The 9,358-nt window shown below is 50.0% G+C and overlaps 1 protein-coding gene across 1 annotated transcript in view; it reads left to right on the top strand.

Moving 5' to 3' along the window:
* The first annotated feature begins 431 nt into the window (after window positions 1-431).
* The window catches only part of LOC138716877 (collagen alpha-1(VII) chain-like), a 137,407-nt gene continuing 128,480 nt past the window's right edge, over window positions 432-9,358 (top strand). Inside the window, exon 1 of the mRNA XM_069850049.1 lies at window positions 432-482. The gene's annotated coding sequence lies outside the window, so the exon portion shown is untranslated. The remainder of the gene's footprint in view (window positions 483-9,358) is intronic.

Here is a 9,358-nt window from a genome sequence, read left to right as displayed (position 1 = left end):
CCACTTCTGGTGTTTCCCATCCCCTCTAGGGGCTGATAACCAGCTTAGACCCTTTGGCCCCTGGAAAACAGACTTTTTTTTTCCCCTCCCAAGACTTTTCCCCAAGCCGGCCCCTTCCTTTCCAAACATCCCACCTATTTTATTATTATTTTGTGCCCATGAGGTGAAGATTTTTTTTCTTCCTCCCCTCCCTTTCTCCCCCCCTCTTCACTCCTGCGTTCCCGCAGAAAGCGTGTGGGGTGGCATCCCCTGTCCCAGCCTCCACTTCACCACCCCAGTCCCAGCTGCTGGCCCGCAGAGAAGGAATTGGAGGTGGAAGGAGGGGGGGGGATGCCCAGAGCAGCCCCTCCTCCTGCCTCATAACTTCTTCTTCCAAGCATGCGAGGAGTTTCACTGCAGCTGGCCGACACAGATGCCCGTTTCTGGGGCTGTCGGACCCTCTCGCCCATGAGGAGAAGACAACGTGTGGCAGCTTTGCCCAGGTAAGCAGCACTGTCTGCCTCTAATGAGCTGTCTGCTTGTCCAGATATTGGATTTTGTATGCTCTGTTGTGTTCTTTCTGCTTTCCCCATTCTCAGCTTGCAGATAAATGAACCACGGTGGGAAAGGCATGAGAGCGGGCCAGGGGCGATGGGGCGGAGGAGGAGGCAAATGCCTCTAAGCTTCCCAGTGCATTGCAGGAGAAAACCTCTCACTGTTGTCTCATAAGTACCTGAGATGCCCCAAACTTCTCCGAATTCTCAATTTTGCGGTGACTTTGCGCTCCCTGTGATGGGAAGTGGTGAAGGGGCATCTGCTGGTCTAAGAGGCAGGGAGAGGTTGTGAAGAAATGCTGTTGTCTACAGCATGTAGGGGGTTGGGTTGTTTTGAGGGTGTTTGGAGGCTCCCTGCGAGGAAGCAAGTTCCTGGTCACCTCCTTTGATGCACCCAGGAGATCTGAGTGTTGCAGTGGCCAGAATCTGGCTTCCCACAGGTGAAATAAGGAGCTGTATTTCTCTTCTAATCTTGTTCAGCTGGATGATGTGGTGTGGATGCTGGTGAAACAGCAAGTGCTGAAAGCAAGTCCTGGATCAAAGCTCTAATAACTAAGGAGACACCCCCCCCACCCCCCTTAGGGGGATCTCCAGACAAAATGACTATTTCAGCAGGTTATGGGAGAGGTGGCAGAAAGGTTTGATCTGGGGCTGTTCCTCGCTGAGGAAGTTGGATGATTTCAAGGGGAGAAGTTCCTCCAGCAGGTCCAGCTTGGGTCTGCAAAGGTTGTACCATTGCAATGAATGCTGTGACCACTCAGGTGCAAACTATGTGCGTGCAGCTCTGAGTTGTCAGTCTGCTCCTTTCCTGGTCCAGCAACAACTCAAAGAACCCATTATTTTCTGCCTCACCAGTGGTTACAGTGGCTGAGATCCTTCAGAATCAGTCCACCCGTTCCCATTTCCCTCTGTAGATGCTGAAAGGATGTCTCGCAGGGAACAGCGGTGATTAACAATTTTGCTTGGCTGCTATCCATCCTAGGCCCAAAATAATGTAATTTCTGCTTTGCAATCAAGAATTACCAGAAAGTGCCTTTCTTCCGGGAAGAGAAGAAAATTAGCCACCAGGCAGATGATTCATGGGGTGTCTGAAAAGTCTTTGTGGCTCTAAGGAGGAGTTTGGTCTTTTTAGGATGGAGGCTGCAGAAATTGCTCTGTTCATCATGTTCTTGCACGCATCAGGAGGAGCAGAAAGGGGACAGATGATGCTGGTGTTCAGCTCCCCAGTGCTTCTGCAAAGTCTCCCTTCCCATAGATTTCTTGCTCCATCTCTTCTTCAGTGTCTCAATCAGCTTCTGGTCTGGTTGTGAATGGGCAGGAGTGGAGGGCCAAGAGGTGCTTGGGGTTGGGTTTCAAGGGACAGTAAGTTACTTCTTCCACATAATAAGTGATAGGACATAAGGAGATGGCCTCAAATTGTGCCGGGGAGGTTCAGATTGGATATTAGGAAAAACTGCTTTACTGGAAGAGTGGTGAAGCATTGGAAGAGGCTACCCAGGGCAGCGGTGGAGTCTCCATCCCTGGAGGCAATCAAAAAACATATGGATGTGGCACTTTGGGACATAGTTTAGGAGGCATGGTGGTGTTGGGCTAATGGTTTAACTGGATGATCTTAGAGGTCTTTTCCTACCTTAATGATTCAATGATTCTATAGAAACACAGCAATGTGTCCTCACCTGCAGCTCCTGGCACTGTCCTCGACTTGGCTGAGAGCATCATGTTTACACAGTGAAGGACTGGGAATGGCTGGGGTGATATTTCCTCTCTGCAGTCTGTTTGAACAACAGCTGCTGAGGATTTTCTCACTGAAGCACCTCTAGCGGCTCTCCTTGGTGTCAAATATTGCTGCACTGGGAGGTCACAACTGAAAGAGGGGTTTTGTGCATGAAAGCTTGTCTGCTTTTTCCACCTGCCTTTCCCAAGCAGAGCCAGTCTCATGTTTCAGCTGCTCTCAGGTTGCCCTCTCCAAAGTAGCGCATCCCAACTAGTTTTGTTCCTCTGACCCTGCTCATTCTAGATAATGGACAAGGCAAAGAGGAGAAACACAGCAGGACATCTCCAACTCCCTTGTCTGGCCATGTGGACTCCTGCCCCAGGCCACGATGCGGGTGTGATGTCTCCTTGCCCCTGTCACCCCCCAAGGCTTTGCAGCCACAGTTGGGAGCAGATCTGGAACCGCTGCCTGAGGGAGCCAGAGCAAAGATATGATTCAGGGACCTCCCCTGAGGAGATAATGTCATAACTGGCAGGGACCAGGGCTGCTCAGACACAGGTCTGCATCAATGTGAAAGCCCATCAGGCAGTCAGGGGAAGGATGGATGAGTGTAGCTGCAGATTGTGACTCTCTGCTTGGGTTGATGATGTTTCAAGCTTGCTGCAGCTGGGATGTGGTGCCAGGTGGTGGTGAAAAGTGGATGATGTGTTCATCTTGGGCCCCACCTTTGGGTGGGGGGGAAGAGAGAGAGGTTTAGGTTCAAATCCTCTCACAGAATCGTGTTGGTTGACTGCTGAAGGCTCCAGCATGGGGACTAGGTGTTCTTGCCCTAGATATGAGCGAAGATGCTCTTGCGCTGCCTGGAGAGTGGCTTGTTCTGGCTCAGCATCTCCAATTCTCCATCATAGAATGGTTTGAGTTGGAAGGGACCTTAGAGATTGTTTAGTACCAGCCCCCTTGCCATGGGCAGGGACACCTCCCTCTAGACCAGGCTACTCAAGGCCCCATCCTTATGGACAACCCTGTTCATAAATCCTCTTTTCACTGTGTCTTAAGGGAGCACAGACCCAGCAACAGCTTCTGGGAGAGTGTGAGGAACAGAGAAACATCCAAAATGGCTTTAGCTGCATCCACAGGAGCACCCTCAAGGGAGAATGGCCTCAAGCTCCGACAGGGGAGGTTCAGGCTTGACATAAAGAAAAAAGTTTTCATGGAAAGGGTCATTGGTTCCTGGCAGAGGCTGCCCAGGGAGGGGGTTGAGTCCCCTTCCCTGGAGGGGTTCAAGAGACGGGTGGACAAGGTGCTGAGGGACATGGTTTAGTGATTGGTAGGAATGGTTGGACTCGATGATCCAGTGGGTCCTTTCCAACCTAGTGATTCTAGGATTCTATTCTATCCTGTGGTGCTCCAGAAGAATGAGTGGTGTAAGTGGGCTGGAGTCACCAAGACATCCTGGGGCAGAGGCCAAGATGTGACCTTGTGTAATGGCTAAGTGTCTTCTGGGAGTGTTTCACTGCTGCCATGGACAGATTCCTCCTGTTTGTACAATGTGCCCATCAGAGAAGCCCTCAGCATCTCATCAACTGGTTTTGTTTGTACAGTCAGTCCATAAAAACCTAACCTGCCTAGGTGAATACATCGAGCTAGTTCTCTCTTAACCATGGTGGGTATAAAATATGATTGCACCACATGGCAGGTTTATAGAGAGGTAAAAGAAATGACATATAGTAAAATGGAAAACTGCTGGTGCTGTCTGTTTAGGGAGACATCTGTCTGTCACAACACATTTGATTCATTGCCCCAGCAACTCAGCCAGTGCTGAAGATGAGAGTTGGGAGACTAAAATAGTCCAAATCAAGAGCTGCACCATCTCAGCAGCATGAAAATTCCAAGAGAACGTGGGAAGGTTCATTCAGGAAGGGTTTCACTTGCTTGCTAGGAAATGAAGCTGAGATTTATGGTGGCTCCATTCCTTTCGGCGAGGACTGTCAATGCAAGAGGGTGGATGGTGTTTGTATAATGAGCCTATCAAGAGACTGCAGGGAAGATTGAGGGCCTGTCCTCATCACGGGAGGCTTTGTAATATGCAAGCTTAGCCTGTAGGGGCCATCTTTTATGGTGGGCTTGTCCCCCTCTGAAGTTGACTCCTGACCTCACAGGGCTTAGGTTGTTGGTTGAGGGGTTCTCTGTGGGGTTGGAAGAGTAGATTGCCAGGGTCAGGCTGCCCACAGAGGGTTCTGAGCTGAAGATGGGGACATGCAAGCCCCATGCATGAGCCTTTCTTCCTTTGCTTGCTCCTGACATGCTCAGCTGTGGTCCTTGTTCCAGCAAAAGAGAAGTGAATCAATCAGCTGGAGGCAGTGAAATGGGATCAGCCCAGAGGAAACAGGGATCTGCTTGGAGGCTTCATCTTGCCACAAAACCATGAGGCTCCCAGGGGGTGCAGGGTGTCAGGCTGCGGATCTTTTTCTTTGTCCCGGCTCCCAGTCTCCTCAGTCGTGTTGAGGAGCACTTTGTGATGTGAATAACCTGGAAAAGATCCAGCCTGAGAGCAAGTAACCTGAGAAATGCAGACCTGGCTGTCAGCCAAGCACTCAATCCCTTGATCAATTGACTTCCTAACCCTTGTCTTTCCACTCCTCAACCACCCCCACCATCTAGTGATCCCCTTGGCTGTAACATCTGCCTGCCCACCTGGAAATATTGCTTTTGGCTCCACCGACACATAATCCAGCAAGGTAGACCTTTCACCTTTCTTATGGGAAGACAGATTAATGAGCGTGGTCTTGTGAAAGCCCCAGATGGCAGGAGGGGGAAGAAACTGTGATACCTGATCAGTGGGTAGCGGGTGCCTCCATGCTGCATGTGGCAAGGGCTCCCCCTTGCCTCGCAGCCAGAAGCAGGGTGGCTCTTTTCAAAGCTGAGCATTGAACTGGACAGTGGTGGCAGAAAGAAATTGAAGTTGATTTTTGAGGTGTTCCCTATTCCTGAGAATATCATAGAATCACGGAATGGTTTGGGTTGGGAAGGACCTTAAAGCCCATCCAGTTCCAACCCCCCTGCCATGGGCAGGAACACCTCCCACCAGACCAAGTTGCTCCAAGCTCCATCCAACCTGGCCTTGAACACCCCCAGGGATGGGGCAGCCACCACCCTCATTGTGAAGAATTTCTTCCTAATGTCTAGTCTAAATCTTCCCCCCTCCAATTTCAAGTCACTTTCCCTCATCCTATTACTCCAGGCCCTTGTAAAACGTTCCTTCACAGCTTTCCTGTAGCCCCTTTGGGTACTAAAGGTTGCTCTATGCCTTCTTTTCTCCAGGCTGAACAACCCCAACTCTCAGCCTGTCCTCATAGCGGAGGTGCTCCAGCCCTCAGATCATCTTTGTGGCCTCCTCTGGACCCATTCCAGCAGTTCTGCTTTGTTCTTACGTTGAGGATTCTGGAACTGGACACAGGACTCCAGGTGGGGTCTCTCCAGAGTAGAGGGAAAGAATCTCCTCCCTTGCCCTTCTGTCCATGCTTCTTTTGAAGCAGCCCAGGATGCTGTTGGCCTTCTGGGCTGCAAGTGTGCATTACCAGCTCATGTGGAGCTTCTCATCCACTGGCACCCCGAGTCCTCTTCTGCAGGGTTGCTTGTAATCATGTCAACCCCCAGCTTGTATTGAAACTGCAGATTGCCCCAACCCAGGTGCAGGACCTTGCCCTTGGCCTTGTTGAACCTCATGAGGTTCACACAGCACCACTTCTCCAGCTTGTCGAGCTTCCTCTGGATCACATCCCATCCTTCTAGTGTAACAGCTGCACCACGCAGCTTGGTGTCATCTGTAAATGTGCTGAGGGTGCCCTTGATCTCACTGTCTATATCATTGATGAAGATACTAAACAGCCCTGATCCCAGTACAGATACCTGAGGGACACCACTATACCCAGTGACTGTTGTTATTGCTTCTTCTAGCTTTTTCCCTTTCAAGTTTATTATTCTTTTATGGTTGGACGTGATGATCCGGTGGGTCTTTTCCAACCTGGTGATTCTATGTTTTTTTAAAATAGGACTCAACATTGTGATGCCTCTCAGCTGGTGCATGCTCAGGTGATGCTATCAAAGGTTGTAATAGAATCAGAAGCTCAACTGGGAGGTCACTGGAGTTGAAGCAGAGCCATTTGCTTCATGTAGAACTCTGATGAGCAGCAACCTCCAGCAAAACTCTTTCCCAGAGTTATCCACCCCAAACCTTCACTGTGCTCTTGGCATTTTGTGCAAGAAGAAGAGGCAAATGGCCTCAAGCTCTGCCAGGGGAGGTTTAGGCTGAATATTAGGAAAAAAATCTTCATGGAAAGGGTCATTGGTCCCTGTCCGAAGCTGCCCGGGAAGGTGGTTGAGTCCCCTTCCCTGGAGGGGTTCAAGGGATGGGTAGACAAGGCACTGAGGGACGTGGGTTAGTGATTGATGGGAATGGTTGGACTCGATGATCCGGTGGGTCTTTTCCAACTTGGTGATTCTATGATAGGTTAAGGTTGGGCAGCAAACCCTCCTTTGTTTGCAACAGCTACATAAGCAAAAATAATAATTGCCGCCCCAAAACTGGCTCTCATGGAGAGGAAGAGACTGGCTGGAGCTGATTTTCACAGCCACCATCCAACTAGCTTTTTGCTTGGAAAGGTTCCTAAGTTTAGGTAAGAAGGTATTTTTACTATTGTTAATGTGAAAACCTGATGTGTGGGAAGCTGCTGTGGCATGGAGGAAAGGAGAGGAGGGTCTCACTTTCATTTCCGGGACTCCTGAGGTATTTTTCTGCTATTCTCCTTGGTGCTTCTGAGCTGAAATGCTCCTGTCCAATGCTCCCAGGAGTTGCCTGGATAGTTTCTGCTGGAGGTGGAAAATGGCAAAATCAGCTGGATGTGACTCTGCAAGTTGCCCCATACCAGGGGAAGAGGCGTCACCTGCAAGTTACCTCCAGCTACTTGTCACTTTCTCATCATCCTTGCTGTCCTCTCCCCAGTGGGGAATGCCAAAAAAACCCAAGGAGCTCTCTCCTCCATTTAGTTTTGCCCTGAACTGTCTGGTTCCATCCTATCAGTGCTTTGCTCTGTTTTGTGTGACTCCAATGTTGAGCAGCTGCAGGAGTTTTGGAGGTAGAAGCTTCCCCAACTCTACATCTTCCACCTCTAAGAAGAGTCATAGCCAACCCTTGACAATGCTCTTAGGAGACCTACTGAGATGTTAATCCTGATGCTTCTAGACATGGTCCCTGTCTCCCCACCACAGGAAAACAACAGCTATGGGGTTTAAACCTCGAGTTGGTGGGACCGAGCAGCCAGCAGCCCTTGTGGGTCGCTGCCTTTGAACAAACCAGGCACGTTCAGCTGAGCACCAAAGCGGAAAATAGGCTTCCTCCAGCTCTCACTTCATCTTCTTTTATTGAGCAGCCTCAAAAGCTTTACCCCCTTCTCTCCCCATCATTGCTGTTAAACATTACTACACAGTGCAGCCCCTTTAAATCAGGAAATCAATGGTATTTATTTTAAAAAAAAAAAAAAGACCAAACAAAGCTCTTGCTCCAAGAAAGGGAGGGGAGCCCTTCACCCTGCAAGGAGCAGCGGTTTCTCATGACAGCTGATGCTGCTGTTTAAACAGGCTCCACGCTGCAGCGTACGGGTCAGAATGCTCCTTGGGAAAGGTTTCCTTCCTTTAAAAGCCTTTTGTTTTGTGGCAGAATTCCCTGGAGCTGAGAGGAAGGTCCTCCAGGAGAATAAGATGAATCGATGTGTCTTCAGAAGTGGAGGGGAGTGGTGTTTGCTCCAGGGAAATCTGTTGGCCACTAGAATTGTCACCCCTTGTCACTGCATGACCACCAACAGCTTACGCCGTATCTGTGTCCACATGATGGACGCCCTAAACCACATTAAAGTCTTCCCAGGGAGACTTTTCAGTACTGGAAGGCTGCTAGGGGCTCCAGAAAACCTGGAGAGGGGCTCTTGATCAGGGAGTGCAGGGATAGGATGAGAGTGAATGGATTTAAGCTGAAAAAGGGGAGATTGAGATGAAATCTTAGGAAAGAATATTTCCTGTGAGGGTGGTGAGGCACTGGTACAGGTTGCCCAGAGCAGTTGTGGCTGCCCCATCCCTGGAGGTGTTCAAGGCCAAGCTGGATGGGACTTGGAGCATCCTGATGCAGTGGGAGGTGTCCCTGCCTGTGGCAGAGGTTGCAACTGGATGATCTTCAAGGTCCCGTTCTATGTTCCTCTAGTTTCCTTCTGGCTTCTTTCTAGGATGTTCACTTTGGGCACACCTTGACCCAGGATGGTGCTGGAGAAGAGCTCAAGCTTTAGCCTAAAAGGGGCACAAGGCCAAATGCAACCACTTGGTGCATCAAGAGGGATGGTTGTCATGTGGACAAAACCTCATTTAGCCCATCATGAAGATGACTGCAACCAGAAGCCCATGGATATGTGGTCATCTTTGCTGTGCGGGTACCATCACACCTTTTCCACCAAATGCCAGGGTTCCAAGGTGACTCTGGGGTGCTCGGTGTCCTTCCCTGTTTGTTATCTACCGATCCTGGGCAAGGTGGGGTCTTTTTCCAGGCCGTTGCTCGGATGTTATGACAATAGAGTATATGGGGATGGGAATCATAGGGGTTCTGCAAACTGTTCCCAGTGCACCAAGGATGGCTGTGTCCTTCTCTTAGTTGAAAGAGGGGAGATGGAGATGAGAAGTTAGGAAGGAATTTGTGTTCATGTGAGGGTGGTGAGGTACTGGCACAGGTTGCCCAGAGAAGTCATAGAAGCCCCATCTGTGGAGGTGTTCAAGGCCAGATTCAATGGGGCTCTGAGCAACCTGTTCCAGTGGAAGGTTCTTGGATTCAACCTGCATCAACTGTGTTGTTCCCCGAGGTCTAGTGAAAATGTAGATGCAAACGTGACCCAGACATGAAGTTTAAATTACCCAAAGTGTTGTCTTTGTAGGTTCCGGAAAGCTGCGTGGTAGCTCTGAGCCTGGAGGAGGGTAGTTCTGGAGGATCCATCTGTCTCTCCTCTTGGAAACCAGAGTGAGAGTCCAGCTGCAGTACTGTGCTCTGTGATACTAGCAACATCATGCACCAGCAAGG

The sequence above is a fragment of the Phaenicophaeus curvirostris genome, chromosome 1 (assembly GCF_032191515.1).
Source record: "Phaenicophaeus curvirostris isolate KB17595 chromosome 1, BPBGC_Pcur_1.0, whole genome shotgun sequence".
Classification (NCBI taxonomy): domain Eukaryota; kingdom Metazoa; phylum Chordata; class Aves; order Cuculiformes; family Cuculidae; genus Phaenicophaeus; species Phaenicophaeus curvirostris.
Note: the sequence above shows the minus strand (reverse complement) of the source record. Positions and strands in the feature narration are given on the sequence as shown.